The sequence below is a fragment of the Ceratotherium simum genome, chromosome 17 (genome assembly GCF_057802395.1).
Source record: "Ceratotherium simum simum isolate JZ-2026a chromosome 17, ASM5780239v1, whole genome shotgun sequence".
Lineage (NCBI taxonomy): Eukaryota > Metazoa > Chordata > Mammalia > Perissodactyla > Rhinocerotidae > Ceratotherium > Ceratotherium simum.
Window position 1 is genome coordinate 38057641 of NC_141916.1, and position 20984 is coordinate 38078624.

Sequence of the window (20984 nt, forward strand, 5' to 3'; positions counted from 1 at the left end):
TATTCATCCTGATTGCATTTTCTTAAACGTTTTGTACCATTGTTGCTTCGGACCTTAGAAAACAATGCATTCCAGTTCCTTTATTGATAGAATAATAGATTGCAATGTTATTAGTCTACAATTAAGGCTGCTTTTAAAATTCTTGCTTCAATTATAACTACACAGGACATTAACTTGGTCCAAATGTTGGGAAAAGCATGCAATACATTAGGTGGGTTGGACAGATCTGCTAGATGGATTAGATTGATAGGATAAGAGAGCAGGACAAATTTTCACACTAGATGGATATGTTAAATTACAGGAGGATGATGTTCTCCAACATTTGCTTCATTCTTTTACTGAGATCTTTTTAAAGGAGAGGTTAATTTAGACATCTTTATTCCATTTGAAGTACACGTTATTCAGTTTAAAAAATGTATGAACAAGTTTGTATGTGTGTGTACACAAACATTCAAATAGACTAATGACCTAGGTTATTTAAAATTTCTCTTGGCCTGTTAATTCTATCTTCTTTCAATTCCAGATAAAAAGAGTGGTGGTAGGTTTTACTCTATAGTTATTTATTCAAAGAGAAATGCCATAAGAATTAGCAAATTAACCAGCTTTGTTTAATCACTTGGGATCAATTCTTTTTTTTTTTTTTTTAATTTTTTGTTTATTGCAGTAACATTGGTTTATAACATTGTAAAAGTTTCAGGTGTACATCATTGTACTTCTATTTCTGCATAGATTACATCATGTTCACCACCAAAATACTAATTACAACCCATCACCACACACATGTACCGAATTATCCCTTTCACCCTCCTCCCTCCCCCCTTCCCCTCTGGTAACCACCAATCCAATCTCTGTCCCTATGTGTTTGTTTATTGTTGTTATTATCTACTACTTAATGAAGGAAATCATACGGTATTTGACCTTCTCCTTCTGACTTATTTCACTTTGCATTATACCCTCAATGTCCATCCATGTTGTCACAAATGCCTGGATTTCATCGTTTCTTATGGCTGAGTAGTATTCCATTGTGTATATATACCACAGCTTCTTTATCCATTCGTCCCTTGATGGGCACTTAGGTTGCTTCCAAGTCTTGGCTATTGTGAATAACGCTGCAATGAACACAGGGGTGCATGTACCTTTGCAAATTGGTGTTTTCAAGTTCTTTGGATAAATACCCAACAGGGGAATAGCTGGATCATATGGTAGTTCTATCCTTGATTTTTTGAGGAATCTCCATACTGTTTTCCATAGTGGCTGGACCAGTTTGCACTCCCACCAGCGGTGTATGAGACTTCCCTTCTCTCCACATCCTCTCCAACACATGTTGTTTCCTGTCTTGTTAATTATAGCCATTCTGACGGGCGTGGGATCAATTCTTTATGAACTGTTTTTACCTCTTTAAAACAACCTTAGCTCTAAAATTGCATGATTCTAATTGGATTGAAAACTCAATCTACATTACTTCCTTATAAAGACTTAGAGTTACAATCTTCTTCCAAGTTTATTCCCATAACTCATTAGATTAAAAGAAGAATTAAGAAAGTTTTCTGTTATTTGCAATATCCTATATCGGTTCATCCTACAAATAAAATAGTCATCATACCAGAAACATCCCATCTTGCCTCAAGAACATGTCTATTTCTTTATTTGACTTAATTTTAGGAACCCTAAGAAGTTTCAGTCTTCTTTTTTCTACAGTTTGGCAGTGTTTTCCTTTAATATTTTTGTTTATTGTCCTTAAAAAATAGAACATTTTTGCATTCCTACTTACTGTATCTAGCTAACTTTTAATGGATGTTAATATATGAGATGAAATTTATAAATGTTTCAGAGAAAAATATCTTTCTAGATTTTTTTATGAGGGTAACCATTTTATTTCTTTTACTCTATTGCCTGTGCTGCAGTGCTCATCTTTTAGCAATTTTATCTCCTGACTAATGTCTTTTTTACATTAAATCAGCCTGTTTCTAATACTGATAAGTTAGGTGGTTTATGTTTCCAATAAGGATCCCAGACCAGTGGTTCATCTTGACCTGATTCACTGTTACCAAAACCTTTCAAAGTAAATGAATGAGTGACCTCTACTCCGCTTCCATTATGGCAACAAACTGAATGTTCCCGGAAACTCAAGTTCCCTTTTATCTCAAAGCTTTGTATGGGACAGGATTTCTATAGCTTTGGGCGTGTGTGGGGGAAGCATGTCCTAGTTTTAAATTTCTTACCCTTTTTCAGTGATACTTAATGGAATTTAAGGTTCTTATTAGCATCTGATAGAGTCAATCCAACAGCATGCTCTAGGATGAAATCCACTTAAGATATTTTTAAGGGCAAATTTAAAGATATTGTACTTCTTTTAAAATGTATATCTGTCATGATTCACATACTGAAAGTTCAATGTTTGAACTTTCATAAGAGATTCCACAAATTTGTTGCATTCCCCCTTCTGATAAACTTTTCCAGCTGTTGTTCATTGTGTTCTGCTGAGGGCAAAGAATTAGTATTTAATAACGTGCTGTCATTGTTTCTGATTCATCAGGTAAGCATGTGCAGGACTAGTAGTAGCTTTGGGTCACTGATTCTGTCTGGAGCTTAGGGCAGAGCAAAGGACAAATGTCTGTTCCTTTGTCTTCTTAGTTGGACAGTGTATATTCCATAGTATGTAGGAGAGAGCTTGGTTCTTTAGTTGGTATAGGATTATATTTAACTGTATGAAATACAATTTCAATTGTATTAAATGATAAAAAAAGAGAGAGCAGGTTCTCTGGAATTAGACTTACTCAAATTCAGTCTCGGCATCTTCACACCTCATATGCTGTGTGATCTTGGGAAAATTGCTTAATTCCCTGAGTTTTATTATTCCCAGCTATTAAATGGGAATTATAATACCTAAGTCATACCTGGTTAGTCCAGGGATTAAATGAGATCATGCTAGCGTGTAGTGAGCACACAATGCTAAAAATTTTTGCCTAAGTCATTAGAGAGAAAAACTGGTTCTTTCTGTATTTCTGATGATGGACAATTTAATGAATATTTCCACCAAGAGGAGAATTTCTAGGAAAAGAAGGAATATAATCTACATGGCAGTAGTCACTGAAAACTGTAAGTTCAGTGTTCCAAATACATATGATTTTAAAACTGCAAGAGATTTTTAGAAAACCTTTATTTAGACCTATGTCTCATTTTGACATTTGTAAACTGAAACCAAGTAAGGTTAGAAGATTTTCCCAATGTCGCATAAGTTGTTATTTTGTGGAACCATGGCTGGATTCCAAGTTTCCCGAGTCTTGGCCCCCTTCATTTTTATTTCACCGATATTCTACCATTTAAGGCTTAATGGCCCAAAGTTTTAAAATGAGTTTTCTTTCCCTGGGAACGTATTCCTACAAAGTAAAAATACAACTTGACTTATGTACAATTGAGTGATTAAGTTGCAGTCGTGGGCTCAACCAATTTGTGATAAAGGTTTCATTTTATTGGAGCCAGAGTTCTCTGAGCTCATTAAGAGTTTTGGTAATTCCTGATAAATTATTATGCAGAACAAAATCCATTGAAATATGGTATTGAAAACATAATAACGTTAAAGGTGAAATAATGGTACCTGACTGACCTGCTGATTTATGATTTCTTTCTCTGAGTGTGGTAAGTTGGAAGCATTTTACCCCCTCAACAAGACCCCCCTACACACACATGAGCACAAAGAGATTGCAAAGTAACCTTGTCTCTTAGGAGACTGGAAATGCCAAGAATAAACACCATGAAATTAAGGTAGCGTTTCAACCTGAGAAGGAAATGCATTAACTCCTTGAGCTCTGACTAGTGTTTTGTGATGACTTTTGCCATATGAAATAAAATATACCACAACTTGACAGGATACCGTTTTGGCATTCAGATTGATTATTAGAGGAGATAATATGGAGATATGAAGAAGTAGCTTTAAGGATGACTTTATTCTCTTGTACTTTCTGGAAGCGGAACTTCCATTTCAGAGGATAAAAGAGCAGTGATGGTAACTGCAGCTTTGCCCTTTTACTCAGAGGGAGCCCCTTTCAAATCCTTTAAGCATTCTTTTTTTCTTTTGTAATACATCTCCTGGCGATTACCTAATGATAGAATTTCGGTCATGCATATTATTTCTCTGTCTAGACAAGGCTGTCTCTGTAGATAGAGATATAGATAGATTGATATGCATGCATATATATTTAATTTTTATTGATATAACACATGCCACATGGCTAAAGAGTACAGGAGAGTCATGAAAGCAATCATCTAGAGCCCGGTCCTCTGTATTGTGCCCAATCCTTTTACTCAGAAGGTGCCGTTACAATCTTCTAAGTTTTTATTTTTAATAGCCTCCTAGTATTTACTTCTATATCAAAAATATGATTATAGTGCTATTTCTGTCTTAGCAACTTTAAATATCATTAACTTAAAAACATGAAGATTTACTTAGTTCCTGTATTTTCACCCCAGCATCCTCTCCTATTCCTCTTTCTCACCTCACAATACAGTTATAGAAGTCATTTAAGTTCTTCCAATAGGTACTTTTAAACTTTAGTTTACTTACACCTCTTTTCTTATTCAATCAACTATAAATAGTGTCTCTTGACACTTGCTTTGTCAGATGAGGATGGCATCTCTCTTCTTTCACTCCCAACTGCCAATAACTTCTGTTATCTGTATGTTTACTCTAAGTATATATAATATGTGTATGTATGTATAAATGTATGTATGCACACATACCTATTGTGCTTTACCTATTGGTTAATCCTAAAAGTTGAAAATCAATAATTGATGTTTACATTAAAATATGTCTTTAGATTGTTTTCTGGATAAGCTTATAGGGTACTCCTTATTTTCTTTCTGTGTAGCTTTGTGCTTTCCAGTTACCTTTTCTTTATTTTTTTTTTTTTCGCTCACGTTATTTGCCTTAGTGTCTCCATAAATTCTCAAGAATAAATCGGATCTCCGGAATCCACTTTTCCTTGATAGCTGCTTCCTAATCTTCTGTCTTCCTGCTTTCATTTAGATTGGTTGGTCCAGCTGAAATTCCTGGATGTCCCTTTATGATTCTCCAGAGTTGGAATCACTATTTCCTATATTGTGCTCCTTCTTGGTTTATCTTCTTGTTTTGCTCCAGAACCCCATCAAGGAACTTTCTGAAAGAAAAGGAGGGGCAGGCAAATGCATAGGATATAAAATTTAGGGATAAAAGTGTTCTAAATGTATGCATATCTAATAATGTTCCATTTTTACCCCTCTACTTGATTGATAGTTGGCTGCAAATAAAATTATGGAAATCATTTTCCTTATATTTCAAATCCATTGATTCATCATCTTCTAGCATGTATGAGAAATGTGATGTTGATCTTATTTTGTTTGTTATTGGTGACCAATATTTTTCCTCTCTGAAAGCTTTTAGTATCTTCTGTTTACTGTGATGTTTCGCTAAGATGTATATAGATATTTTTCACTTATTATTTTGTAAACACCATGAATCTTTTATTCTAAAGAGTTGTGTTTTTTCGCTCTGGATAATTCTCCTCTTTTTGCTTTGACCATTTTATCCCCTTTATTTTCCAATTTTTTCTGGATCTCCTATCAGGCAGATGCTATATTTTCTGGGTTAATAACTATGCTTCTTCTTGTTCATATTTTCTGTCTATGTTTCTTGATTTTTCTTTCTAGGAAGTTTCCTAAACTTTATCTTCTAAACTTTTTAATTGAATCTTTATTTGAGAAATTATCTTTTAATTTCTGTGAGCTGCTTCTTGTTCCCCAATAATTCTTTTTCAGGTTATCCTATTCTCGTTTAATAAATCACTTCTCTTTGACTATATCAGGGTATACAAATGTGAGGATGTTTTAAAAAAATTAAATTCTCATGTCCTTATCCTTTCCTTCATTTTTTACCTGCTTATTTATCTTGATGTTTCTCTTTCAGCTTGAAGTTTTTTTTTTTTTAATTTTTTGTTTATTGCAGTAACATTGGTTTATAACATTGTATAAATTTCAGGCGTACATCATTGTACTTATATTTCTGCATAGATTACATCATCAGCTTGAAGTTTTACTTGAATTAAAAAGTGATTGGTTACCCATTCAGATTTAAGAATGAGATAAGAAAAAGTAGATTGAGAGCTCTATGAATGAGGCTTATCAACAGATAGGCACTGCTTTAGTGAAAACATGAACCCTATATAAGAGTACAGAAAAACCTTCGTTCTGGGATTCCAGTGATCAGGCTAGCTATCCTAAGTTTCCCCAGACTGTTCAAGTTCTGTTGAGGGAGTATGATGTAGCTGGTGAAGAGGTGGACTGATGAGAGCCACTTTCAACTAATTCTACTTTTTTCAACCCAAATCGCACTTCTGCTCTCTCTCTCATACGTGAACTTTCAAGTCCCAAGACTTTTTGGTGGTTCTGAGGGTAAATGAAGCCCCATTTTTGCTTAACCCCCCCCCACTATATATACACTAGTCTGTTTCACCCATAATCAGTTAACATTCTGCAGTTGCTTTTCATCCTCCAAAAATTTGGTCCAATTTCTTGCCAGTGCATGCCTCTTATTCTTAATTATCTTATGTGGTATAGGTTTATAAATTTATTTGTTTTTATTATTTTAATGGTGTCTCAGGAAAGAATGGAGATAAATGCACATGGTCAGTCTGTCCTCTTGGATTGTAAATCAGGACGTCCTTTAAAAAATAATCCTTTTTAAATAGGAGAAAATATTCAAAGCAGTAACCAGTATCTGGGAACAAAGGAGTCCTTGTCAAGAGGATGAGTTATTGCAGAAAGGTGAAGCTTGAGTCTTCAAAATCAAACTCTATGGTTCTAAGATTTGTACAATGTATAATATATTTTTTTAGTTTCCTTAGTGGGAAGATAGTGGGGATATGGAAAGTTTCACCATCCTTCTTCTCTTTTTTATAAATTTATCAAACAAGATAAATTTATATAGAATTTTAAACTATGACCTTGATATTTTAAACTTTTTAATATCATTATTGAGACCCTAGTTGAAATAACAACTATATTTGATGAAGTGATGTTGACAACAGATTTTGGAAGTTGTAATCCTCGTTCTGTAATTCATTCATCCTGACTCAGGCTCTTCACTAAAAATGTAAATAATGCATAAAGGAAGGAGATTCTTTTTTTTCCTCATTTTTATGTGGAATCTCAATCTTTCTTGTTGTTTTCCTTTTTCTGTTATCCCCTTTCTCTGCCAGTCTGTTTCTTCTTTCTCCAGTCTTTGCAGTATGATTTCTGAAGTGAATCCTGGGTTCATTTAATCCAATATGGCCATTCTGGAGTCACAGAGATTGGCCCAGAAAGCAGACAGACAGCAGTATTTCCCATGACTTTACAGCCTTTCCCCAAACAACGTTACCTGTGGAAAAAGTTGAACATTGTTCCTCACTGAGGCTCTATAGTCCATATCTTATCAGTTAACAAAACAGGGTCCATCAGTGCTTAGATAAAACCCTGGGAATGTAATTATCAAATAGTGGGAAACAAAACAAAACAAAGCAAGTTAACGACAACAGATTTGGGGAACATAGGCCAGAAGTCATTATGTTGGACTAAAATGAACCTCTTTTGTTTCACCTTAATTTACACAATTAGTGTAGTAAAATAAATGCTGTAGCAGGGAGCACTCACAAAGTCTTTAGAAAGAATTCTATCTCCTGTCTTTGAAAAGAGTTGACAAATGGAAAATTGGATGCCAATGAAATTAACAGTGTTAATATAAAAAGAATTATTATATAAAGAGTAGTTACATCATGAATCAAGACATACATTCCAGGCATCTCTAGCACATGGCAAATTTGCTGCAGCTCTCTAGCCAGAGTACTAATTTCTACTCAAAAGCTGGTAAATTTTTATATAATTTATAGGCAATGAGAAACTCATTGACTTTTTACTTTATGTGTAAAAAATGTGTGTGTGTGTGTGTGTGTGTGTGTATTTGGCTCTATTTTCCTTCAGAAAAGAAAGACTAACAGTCAAATAAAATGAGAAAGGAAAGATAAATAGAACATTGAGGATACCTTTATGATACTAGGATAGTCCCTAGTTTTCCCTTGAAGGAGAAGCAAAAGGAAAAACTAGAATTGCTTCTTCTGCGATGAATATTCTAGAAGTGGTAAATTCTCAGTCTTCATCATACTTGAGCTCATAGCAATATTTGATAAAGTTGATCACTCCTGCTTTCTTGTAACACTTTTCAGTTGGCCTCCAAAAGATCACAGTCTGCTTTTCTTCCCCATTCTCAGTGTCATTTGGCAGATTCGTTCCTATCCTTAAAAGGCTAACTTGCTGTAATTCTTCATCATATGACTTTTTTATCTTCGCTACTTTCTAAATGATTTCATCTAATGGCTTTATATACCATCCTAAAGATAATACTCTAAAATTTATCTCTCTAGCCTCTATCTCCCTCCTGGACCTCAAGAGTCAAATATCCAAATGTCTACTCAGCCTATTTAAATGGATAACTCATAGAAACCTCAAATTTCAAAAACAGAATCTTTATCTTCCCAAAACTCCTTCTTTCTCGATTTATCCAACTGTGAATATACCATTTGCCTAGTTGCTGTTGCCAAAGACCTAGGAACTATCTTTGCATCCTCTCATTCTCTTATGCCTCACAACTAATCCATTGGAATTGGTTTTTATTCTCAAAATCTATCAATCGATCAACTTCTCCCACATTCACTCTGGTCAAAGTCACCATCATTTCTCACCTAGACTACTGCAGTAGGCTCCTAACCAAGTTGGTCATCCTACTTCTTCTATTGACCCCCCCCCAAAATAGATTTTCCACATAGCTGCTAGAGTTATCTTTTAAATTTAATTGTGCTATAACCATGCTCAAAATCATGTCATTTAAAATAATTCACTCTCCTTATCTTAGTCTATTGGCTGTATTTGATTGGACCACTGCCATCTTCTCTAACTCTCTCCCTCATTCTTTCCACCCTGGAAACCTGTTCTTCTTGGTTTCAAGGAATATGCCAAGAATGTTCTAGCATCAGAGCATTTATATTTGTCATTCACCTTGCCTGGAATGCTATCTTCAGTTCATCACATAATTCAGACCCTCACTTCATTCAGGTCTCTCTCCAAATACTGTCCTCCTCAGGGAGGCCATCTCTGATAACCCAATCCAAAGTAGTCCCTGCATCCCCCAGTCACCTCTGATCTCTTATTTAGCTTACTTTTCTTTACAGCACTTATCACCTCCTTATAGTTACTTGATTTTTTGCTGTACCCCTACCACCACACAGTACACACCTGGCAATAAGTTCCGGGAGTCAAAGAAGATTTTATCTGTCTTAATCACTTCTGTACCTAAAGTACCTATAATAGTTCCTGGCATTAATTATATTATATTAAGAACTTAAAAATATTTACTGAATGGATGAATGAATAAAGTAGGAGCATATTACCCTTTCTGTAGTATACGTAATAATAAGCAAGATGATAATTTTCTTTAAGGATTGTAATAGATGTTTGGGCAGCCATCAAAAATAGATAACCGACATTCCCTAGTGCTGTATATGATTCATAAAATCATTTTGTACTTTGTACTATACTGGTGAAAAGGAGCAGCCATTGCTTAGTAAGTGTTTGGCACTTTGCAGAGGTTATTTCATATAATGATCACAAGATTTCAGATAGCTTATGGCATTATCTCCATTTTACAGACAATGGAACTGAAGAGTGTGTGTGTGTGTCTGTGTGTGTGTGTATGTGTGTGTGTGTGTGATTCTGAGATCCTGATAGTTGAGTACTATGTAAACTAAAAAGGTACCTTCTTTCTCTCTCTCCTTATTAGAGTAGCAATGAGTAATTTAATTCAGATAATCCCTAGAAAATAAGAGTAACTGATGTTATCAAACTGAGTTAAACCTATTAACCTGGCAAATGTGGTGGGATTTTTTTTTTTGAAGTAATTTAGTTTTGCTTTCTACAGTAAACCAGGTAAGAAAGTTCTTTTTTATAAATGGGAGAAATAAACATTTATAAATGGAGGAAAGATGTGTTTCACATAAGCAAATATTGCATCTAACTAAAGCTTCATCTATAAATACCAAAAAAGATGGAATGTCATGTTTATAAAAAATAAACATCTTTAAAAAGAATTATTTTATATTGACAATCTTGTTATACCTACATGGGAAATTAGAAAAGTTGAACTAAATTGCATAGCATTTACACATGTTTAACTAAAAGAGGTAAACTAATGAGCTAATTTTGATATCATACACATATATTTAATTAGAGAATTATAGTAATATATGTGTATACACTGTTTGTGAATGTGTGTGTGTCTGTATACTCACACACACTCAGGTTTCTTTACATCTTTTTACATCATTCACCTTCCCTTCATTTTCTCTGTTTGTTGCCAAACTATGTATTTTAAAATTGCTTCTTCTATCATAACCACCGTCTAATTCTGAATACATTTTAGACTCCCTTTCTACCTCTGTATTCCTTTTCCCGACTTTGCCAATTCCTGTATCCATACCTGCTGCTTGGCCATCTGACATAGCCACTAGTCATTTCCTTGGTAAAAGGGTACTTTTAATTTCATTCTCTGTCTCCCCTAGTTCCTTTCTCTGGCTAACTTTTCTTCTCTTTCTTCTCATTATTCAATTGGATTTTATATTTCCATTGAATAAAAAATTGTTCACTAATAAAGTGAGTCTAAAAGATTGTTTTGTTTTAATTTTAAAAGAAAACTATTTGAATTTCTGAGGGATGATTCAAGAGGCAGAGAGCAAAAGAAAACATAAACAGGCTTGAACAGAGTTTCCCAGGGTGTTAGTATAATATATCATTGCAGTCTTTTCATGATAGAGGGTGTGTTGTCATGAACACCCGTGTCACGCAGCCAGAAAAAGAGGAGGTGCTACCGTAAAGTAAATCAAGAGATAACAATAAAATTTTTCTGTTGCTTGGTGGAGGTGTTTAGGATGTGTTTTCTTTATATCTTCATCCGCCCCTAATTGAGGATGCTTTAGAATTGAATGACTAGCAGTCAAAACGTGTTTGCTTCAAGCTGAGAAGAAAAATGCTGGTGTCTCCGCTTCCAAACGGATTGCGCTTTGTACACAACTGACAGCTACAGTCACGTTGAGTGACTGATAAGTGGGAAGCTTTGCCACTTATCAAGGAATGCAGGCTGAAAAGAAAAGACTGGAGCCGTTTAGATGCTTTGGCATGTTCAAAATAACATCTTACATCAGTCAGACTCAGAAGCACTAAAAGACATTTAAAATGAAGTCATGTATAGAGAAATGCGGTATATGGGTATGTGTATATGGAGAGAGACAAAAATTATTCAACAAGCAAATAGCTGCAAAGGGGCGAAAGTGCAAGCATCGTTGTTAGGGGTCAATATTTGTGAAATGAATCAATGGTTAAATAATTTACACCCTTTTTGAAGAAATTTACCTTTAGTTTGAAACATCCAAATTTAAAAAATATGTAACTATAGGGCTCCACCATTTTTTATATAAGCAGCTAGCTTTGACCAAATGGATGCCTTGAAGTACCTGAATATTAAAAATTTCATCCACTTATATAGATAGTAATTTTCACCCTGGAAGAATCCCTATTCTCTTTCTCCTTCTTCTCTCCTTGTGTAAATATTTAGTATTTAAAATATACGTTTAAAATAGCTGTTATATCTAACTTAAACAGCATGATTATATAATAAAATAGAGTAGAAATATGTTTCTTTTCATTTTAAACATAATTTTGAGACTATGCTAATGAAAGAATATACGGATTCACTGGACTGTAAGTTCCACAAATAGGAACTTCTGAAAATGACAATTTTTATACTCAGTTATTAGGCTTATATGTACAGTACTTGTATATCCTGCTCTAAATTTTCTAGGACATTCATATTTCACATATTTTGTCTGTCTATTCACACAAGTTATTTGTTCTTCTATACTCTTTGGATCTCTAATAAGAGAGATGAAATACACATTAATGATTTTAACTCTCCTGTGAACACCATGTTGTCTATTTAAATAACTTTTCAGTTTGAAAACCCATAAATACACTTATTTTTGTCAGGCCACGTGTCCCAATTTTAGGTTTGAGATAAAGTCACAATAACCATAGCTATGGTTAATTCTTCAAGCTTCCTTGGCTTGAGCCTGTGTTTTGGGAGGCTAAACTTAATGTATAGTCTCTTAATTATTTAAGGAACAGCCAATTGCATGTTTGAGGGATATAATTATGAAACCTGCATATTACTTCACTCTTCTCAATTGCTGTAGGACTGAAGAGTACTAATGTTACATCACGGTAAAAACCTTTTGGTATGCTTGAAGATAATCATTTGAGTGAGCAAGAAGAATGTGTTGGGACAGTATGCCCCTCAGACCAGTCTGTGAACTGCTACAAGTCCGCAGCGAGATAAGGAGCTTGCTAAACCTGCTTTAATTCAGCTGACGTTCTTTTTCACTGCAAGACTTTATTGATGAAGGAAGCATGTGGTGGTTAACATCCTAGTACAAGCCCCTGACCACAGACCAACACTTTGAGTAATACTGAGTCAAAACGCTTTGATTGGGGGCCCACCCGGTGGCGGAAGCAGTTAGGTGCAGGCGCTCCTCTGTGGTGGCCCGGGTTCGCCGTTTCGGATCCCAGGCGCGCACCGATGCACAGCTTGGCAGGCCATGCTGTGGCAGTGTCCCATATAAAGTGGAGGAAGATGGGCACAGATGTTAGCCCAGGGCCAGTCTTCCTCAGCAAAAAAAAGAGGAGGATTGATTGGCAGATGTTAGCACAGGGCTGATCTCCTCACAAAAAAACAAACAAACAAAAAAACCTCTTTGATCAGTAGAATAATAAACATAAAAATATAGACTTGAGAGATAACTTAGTTAAACTTTTTCTTCTTTTGTAGATGGGGAAGATATTGTTCAGAAATGATAAGGGCTATGCCCAAGTCCCATAAGTAATTAGGTATAGACCCTGATCTCTTGGCTAGCAGTGATGTTTTAGTGGTTAAGATTTGGTGCTCTCAGAGCTGTCGTCACGAGTTCGTTTCCCAGTCAGGGACCCACACCACCCATCTGTTGGTTGTCATACTGTGGTGGCCGCGTGTTGCTGTGATGCTGAAAGCTATGCCACCGGGATTTCAAATACTAGCAGGGTCATCCATGGTGCACAGGTTTCAGTGGCTTGCAGATTAAGATAGACTGGGAAGAAGGACCTGGCCACTCACATCTGATAAAATTCGCCATGAAAACCCTATGAATAGCAGGGGAGCACTGTCTGATAGAGCGCCAGAAGGTGAAAGGATGGCGCAAAAAGGGCAGGGTTCCACTCTGCTGGACACAGGGTCACTAGGAGTTGGCATCAACTTGACAGTACTAACAACAACTCAGTACTAACAACAACTGGTCTCTTAGTCCTATTTAATCATGTTAAATAAATCAAGATCATAAACACTTCTGAACACAAAATGAGCAGCAATTCTGCAGAGCCCATCAAATTGAGTTTATTATTTTGTCTGGAATTTGAAACAGATATTAAATCTTTTGCTAAAGAAATTCGGAACAATATTTGAATGTTACCATAAAAATTGTAAATGACGTATCACTTAGGACAGAACAATTAGGAAACGTTAATCAAATTATGATTCACCAAAATTATCAGTATATCATTTTGGAATGCACACATACAAAACTTTCTTAGCATGTTTCATTGGCTTGTGATTGTTCCTATATTTTTTTAAAATGATCATTTTTACAGTGAGTTAGTGTCTCTGCTTGATCTGTTTTGGATCAGAATTTATATCATATCATTAGAATCTATAAAGAAAGAAAGCAAAAAATGATGTTCTAGTATGAAAATAATGTCTAATGTGCTTCTCCAAGAAAAGTATTCTTTTGATAAACAGCAGTTGAGGCTCTTTCAACATAAAACTGAAATATTTTAAAGGACCTCTTTGATTTCTAGATATATTTTAAAAACCTAAATTAGGAAATGAATATTTTGGCAAGGGAAAATATTTTCCCATTATGTAATTGATTTTTCTTTTTCTCCCACTGTAAAATGATGCCCATTCCCCAGCCTCCCCATTTAAGGTATTTGATATGCTTCCATTCTATCATTTATTGAAAGCTTTATCTTTCAGTATCTTATTGTTTTAAAACATCCTCTTTTGGTTTTGTTCTGTAACAAGTGCTTTATTCATGTAAGGGAACAGGAAAGCAGATCTTTCTCTAAAATCTTTATCGCTTGAGACATTGAGTGAAGTCTCTTTTGTGATTTAAAAAAGGCTACTGCTCTTAAATGCATTATAAGCACAATCTTGAGGTGTACAGATACTTCCATCAACTCATCATTACTTTAAACTGTCTCTCTTTAACCTATCGTTTGCTACCTCATATGTTTTTTTTCTTTTTTGCACTCTCTCTTACCCAATTGCTTTCTCCCCGATTGTTCCCATGCTTGTGACACAAACTCATTCCTAGACAACAGATCACCTCAGTGAGAATTTACCAGAAATAACTGTTTGTCAGATGTTATTTTGTAAATATCTGCTTTAAAAAAAGTTAGTACCCTGGTAGCATGAAAATGCTAATAATCCTTATATCACGGGAGAGTTTAGCTATCTTGTGAATCTCACTTCTCCCAGTTGTATCGTGATTGTATTTTATTTCTCTTATGTGGCCACTATAAGATACAATGTTAATGTATGTAAACAGAATCCCACTTTGAGTAATATAGCAGGTAGCTTTTAATTTATCTAGGAAATCTGGGCTCATCCATGTCATGACACAATTCGGGTATCTAATGATTTTCTTCTTGCATACAGTCAGAATCCTGGAAATAACATAGCAAGGGTCTGTCACAGAAAAAAAAGTAAATGATGAAGCCAATCAGTGGACATTCTTTGGTTATTTTGAAATTAAAGAAAATCAGGATCACAGTACTTATGAAATGTACTGAAGTTCTAAAACACTTGTGTGTTATCACTTTGCAAAGATTATTAATGGCTTCTGATGCTGAGATATATTATCATCATTGTTTCTTCTTTATCTGATTAAACTCTCAGAATTCTATGTTTATCTAAAATGGGAGAAAGATACTCTTCTCTAAGCTTTTTAGTACCATATGCAGAGCCACATGGAGTTAATATTTCCCTTTAGCCCATCTCCTCCATATAGTTTTATTTAACAGGCATTTTTTGCACTCTTTCTTTTCCCTTTTCTTTCTTTTTTTAAGCATTTGATTTTCTACATTTTGAGACTTGATCAGAGAAAACAGAAAAGTATGAAAAAAAATAAAACCTCTCAAATTAACACTGTTTGATATTTTATGAGTTTTTTGATGCAGACTAATATGCAATGACATAATACCTGGAAAATGGAGACACAGAGACCTAGAAGATTCAAAATTATCTGAGTTTTCACAGGAAAAGATGAGAGGATTAAATGTGGTTTGTGAAAACATTATATTTTACAACCGTCCCAGTTCAATTTAGATTAACCTTCTGTATATAATTCCGCCAAGTCCCTGAAATTATGGACCTTAAGATGTTGAACCTGTTTGTCCAATCTCTTCTTCTAGATGTAAAGATTAGGATAGGAAGTTTGGTCCTTATCTTTAAGGGTTTTACAGCCTCAGAATGAAATTGAAATGCTTACATGAAGAAATAATTCTTGAAGTTTTTATTTATTTTCACTGAGAGTATTGTAGGAAGCTCAAGGAATGTGTATATCCCAGAATAATTATCCCATTTCATTTTTTTGCTTCCTCTGATTAATCACTTCTAATAGCATTAGGCAGTGATAATATGCTAAAATTTTGGCATTATTTTCTATTTGAAATCTCTATCCCATAAACACACATTTATTGCCTGATTCCTTTTATTGATTACTTTGCAGAAAGATTAAAAAAAATTAAGTAACTTAAACTTGGAGGGTGTCTTTTATTTAAAAATATTTTAAGGATTCTAATGACGTGTTTAAAAAATTTTAATCTTTTTCTTTAATAACAACAATCCAGACAATAGAGCTAACATCATAATTTACCTATTGAAATCATAAAGGAAAAGACTCATCAAGTAAGATGTGCAACGTTGGGTAGACATCTTTCCCCAGTACCATTGACTGTTCAGATAACTGGAATATAGTTATGAGACTTTTCTCCTTATGGTACTGCTTTAACTTACAGAAGAAGCAGAAAATAACCTCAGGATGTGCTGCACTTATTTCATTACTGCTTGTCCCTTCTCTCCACCTTGACCACTATTAAGTTTTATTCCGTTCTGGCTGTGTTAAGCTGTACTAAATATCAGTGGGATGTCTGCCCACATCATCTGTTATAATGATGTGTTCCTACTCTTAGGGACTCATTCACTGAGGCTCTCTTTTTACAATCCTACATACCCACCTGCTTGCATAGGAAATATAATTCTCCCTTTATGCAGTTCTGAGCTGGTTTTAATAAACATGCTGGTGAGAAATGCTACAGGCCTCTTTTCTGTTCACTATTTAATAGCTTGCTAAAAGTGAAAGAGCAGTAATTAAGTAACAATACAAGTGTTTGTTGTTGGTGAATAGTTACTGAGGCAAAAGAAAAACAATCAAGGTTGAGGACTGACTAAAAATTGTGAAATATAGATTATATTTTCTAAATATTTTTAATGCATAAGTTGTAACTCATTACAATGTGTATAACTAACACAACTGGAATTTTTTTGGCCTTTTAAAGTTCAGTTAGATTGTTTATCTATCTTTATTTAAAGTATAAGGGACCACAGAGAACTATCAATTAGGTAGGGATCAAATATCCCAGATATTCTGCTCAACGATAACGAAGACATTTTTATCACCTTTTAAACGATGCGCACACATTACTAAGATTTTCAGAATCCTGTGGGGAAAAAAGCCAATAATATAGCTTCATTTATTATATAAGTAAATGAGGCATGAATGTAGCTATTTCAAATCTTGAAGGACCAAAGTAAACTAGGGATAAAAAACATGAGCAAAAAGGCAACAGAAAATCCAAAGGACTCGGAAGAGCTAAGCATAGAAATGCAGAGTTTCTTTGTGTATGGATGGTGGCCATACCTCTAAGGAAGGGTGCCTTGAGAGGGTGCATGGGGACAGGATTGGAGGAAGAATGATGGTCTTTTCTTTGAAAGGCTCTGTGGGCTGTACATAGATCATAGGATTTAGAAACTAGAGACTTTACTATTTTTCAGTTGCATAACCTTGGACAAATCATTTTATGTCACTGATACTCAGCTTCTTCATCTGGAGGTTGGAAATTCCAGTATCTCTCCCACGATTGTTGAGATAAAAAAACCAAATACCATACTGTGAGTGTGCCTTAAAATTTGTCAAGCACTAGTGTATGTTGTTGGTGGTAGTCTTTTTTCCCCTCCTCTGCTTCATATCATTACTCTGAACTTGAAATTTGAGAAATCAGTGTCGCAGAAAGGTTTTTTTTTAAAAGGAGAGACAAAGCGGAAGAATTATGCATTTACTTTACGATTGATATAATTAGCTTTAATTTGTGGCGTACGTGCTAGTATGGTGTCTAAAGGAGTTTGCTTGATCACAACCCCATCTCTCAATGTTATGCCTTACACCACATTTTATTACCATGCATATGAAATAATAAACAAGTCTACTTGTTGTCCAAGCAATGCACAAGAGAGTTGTCTGACAAAACTATTAACTATTCCAAGGTTCTTTTTTTTTTTATTTTCCTTTATTAATAATAGTGAATGCTAGCTTTCAGTATCTTTGTTGATTTATGTCTCGAATTAACTTTGTCCTTAGTCAAATTGAATTCAGATATTAGTCTACTTTCTAAATCTTTTAAGTAATTAATTTATATGTAGGCACACTAAATCATAAGATTTACCAAAATTTAATTTTAGTTTCACAGTGGGTCGTAATATTTTCTGTGTGTTGCATAACGTAAGCTTCCTCCATATCTTTGTGTTCAAAATTTTGGTAAACCTGAAAATACTAGAATCTCTTGTATGAAGAATTTAAATCAATTTTTAGCTATGGAAATTTTATCGGGTCTCTGGAGACCGGGAAATATTTAAGCTGAAGTTGCATAAGATGTATTACTAATGATAATCATGTTTGGATGATAGTGAGATTAAAGTTCTTTAATTGTTAACTACTCTTTGAGGCCAAGCATTTCTTTGGAGAAACGACTACTCTTTCCTTTTAACATCACTTATTGGACTCTGTGCTTAAGTTGCTGCATGCTTTACCACTGATATTTCTGTATAGGATTCATTCTTTAGAAGGACCATATGGGAGCGGTTGATTGCTTCATCACAACTGGCTTCTTGCCTCCAGCTGTGTCCAATAACCTATATTTAGGCATAGCTATATTTAGTGGATAACTACTAATGTTGTTATTGATCATAAAAATTGTTAAGATATTTAGAGTAATAATGGGATCTCTGCAGAGTAGAAGTAATAATATAATTTCTCTCTGACCTTTTAAATGTTACTGACCTATCATATAATATAAACTTAATATATGTAAATTATAACCATTTTATTTCATTTTAAATATTAAGTTTCTGAATTTGTTAGAGTTTACTACATCCTATGTCACTAATCAGATGATATGAAGTGAAGAGACTCATACTTATAAATTACAGAAAAAGTAACTTTACCAATACCATCATGGGATGCATTTTTTGAAAAATAGGAAACGCTATGCTTCTCAAAGAGACAGTTATCAGTTGCAAAGAATTCCATGAAATTACACTATATATTAATTTTTTACATAAAAATAATATAGATTTCTCACTACTGGTGTATCTTACTGTATACATAGAAATTTGATCAAAACTTTATAAATATTTTCTATAAAAAAAGACAGCTTAAAAAGTAAATATTTCTTTTTAAATATAGATAATTTCTCTCTATTGTTTTGCATTTGAATTTTTGTGTATGTTTAATCAGGTTATCTCAAAGCCACACATATAGAAAATGACATACAACTGTAGAAATACTATTAAAAATTACTTTTAAATATTTCTAACTTCAGTGGTAACTTATGGTATCAGAATTAGCCTATTAGAATTATTGTGGTGATCATTTCACAATGTATACAAATATTGAATCATTATGTTGTATACCTAAAACTAGTGTAACATTATGTCAATTACACCTTAGTTAAAAAAATTCATATGTTCAAATTTAATATAAAAGGTTTTTTTAAACTTCTTTTATTTTCTGTTTTCCTTTCTCTTATGGTAAAGTCTTGATTCCTAAAAGGAAAAAAAAAATTAGCCTGTTATTGTTTCCTTTACATTATGCTTTAGAGAATTATTCAGAAAACAAATTCATATGGTACATTCATACTATGGAATATTGCATAGATACTAAAAAGAGTAAGGCTAAGCATAGAACAAAATATATACTATTCATCCCAAATAATTTAAATACAGAGATTGAGAGAGAGAGTCTGTCCCTAATACTATTAGGGAAACATGAAACCTAAAGGAGAACTACATAATGTCACAGCATTGAAGATTCAGGTAATACTGATAGAGCCAACATCCCAGAAATCCTCTAAGGCTGAATTAATGATGTTAGGCTCTCTATATCATCCAGGACTGCAAGAAATTCTACATTCTTCAGTTACATTTATTGGAGAATTAAAATTTTCATTCACTATTTTTAGAACTGCTATTGTGTTAGTTTCAGTTTCATAGGCCTACCATAACAAATTACCACAAACTTGGTAGTTTACACAGCAGAAATTTATTCTCTCACAGTTCTGGAGGCCAGAGTCTTGATATCAAGGGGTTAGCAGGGTTGATTCCTTCTGGAGGCTTGGAGGCAGCATTGGATCCCGCCTCTCCTCTGTCTTCTGTTGGCTGCCCAGCATCCTTTGTGTTCTTGGCTTGTAGTTGCCTCACTCCAGTCTCTGCCTCCATCTTCACATTGTCTTCTTCCCTATGTCTCTGTGTGTCTCAAATATCCCTCTCTATTCTCTTATAAGAACACCAGTCTTTGAATTTAGGGCCTAACCTAAATCCAGGGTGATCTCATGTCCAGATCCTTAACTTAATTACATCTACAAAGACCCTAATTCCAAATAAGGCTATATTCATAGGTACCAGAGGTTAGGACTTGGACATATCCTAAGTCTTTTTGGGGGATACAGTTCAACCTACTGCCACTATTAAGATTATTTATACATATACTACAATTATTTTGACTATTGGATATCTTATTCCTTTGAGAAAGTCTTGAGTAGTGAGAAGAATGAGTACCTGACTGCCGGGAACACAGTCAATACACAAAACTGCTTTATTGTTCCAGACATATTTACATTTTAACTTTTGGTCAGACTGCATAGGTGTTTTTCAGTGTGGCTATGATTTGTAAAGACACAGTATTATTATTGAGTGTTACACTTGATAGCATTCTGAACTTAGCTTCACAGGACTTTGTTTAAATCTTGGTTCCATTGCTTAGTAGTTGCATAAACTTAGAAAGCTATTTAATCTTTTCAAGTTCCAATTTATTCATCTGTAAATTCTAGGTAATACTAGCATGTGTAAAGTTCGTAATTAATGATGATTGTTGTAGTCATATGTTTCCTCCAGGTGGACTCTGGCTGCTTGGTTTGTCCTGAGGTTACAATCAATAGAAGTCGCTTAGAGCTTGGCTGCTGAGCATGTGGACATAGCCTAAGGGTCGTTTGTACCTAATCTATATTTGTTCAACTGATGAAATCTGTACAAATTGCCTTCATCATTGAGAAATTTTAAAATACCAGTTTTACATATTTTTCATTATTCTTATCAACATACACTAGACTCCTGACCATCTGGAAGGAGAATTATGTATCACTTTTGGGCTGTGTCTAATATGATGCCAAAATATTTGATGAATTCAGTCAAATTTTTAAACAAGTGATCTTGATTGACTAAGTTTTTA

The 20984-nt window shown here is 34.3% G+C and overlaps 1 protein-coding gene across 7 annotated transcripts in view; it reads left to right on the forward strand.

The window, feature by feature from the left end:
* The window catches only part of SOX5 (SRY-box transcription factor 5), a 964162-nt gene that overhangs the window by 763850 nt on the left and 179328 nt on the right, over positions 1-20984 (forward strand). The gene's annotated exons all lie outside the window — the stretch shown is intronic.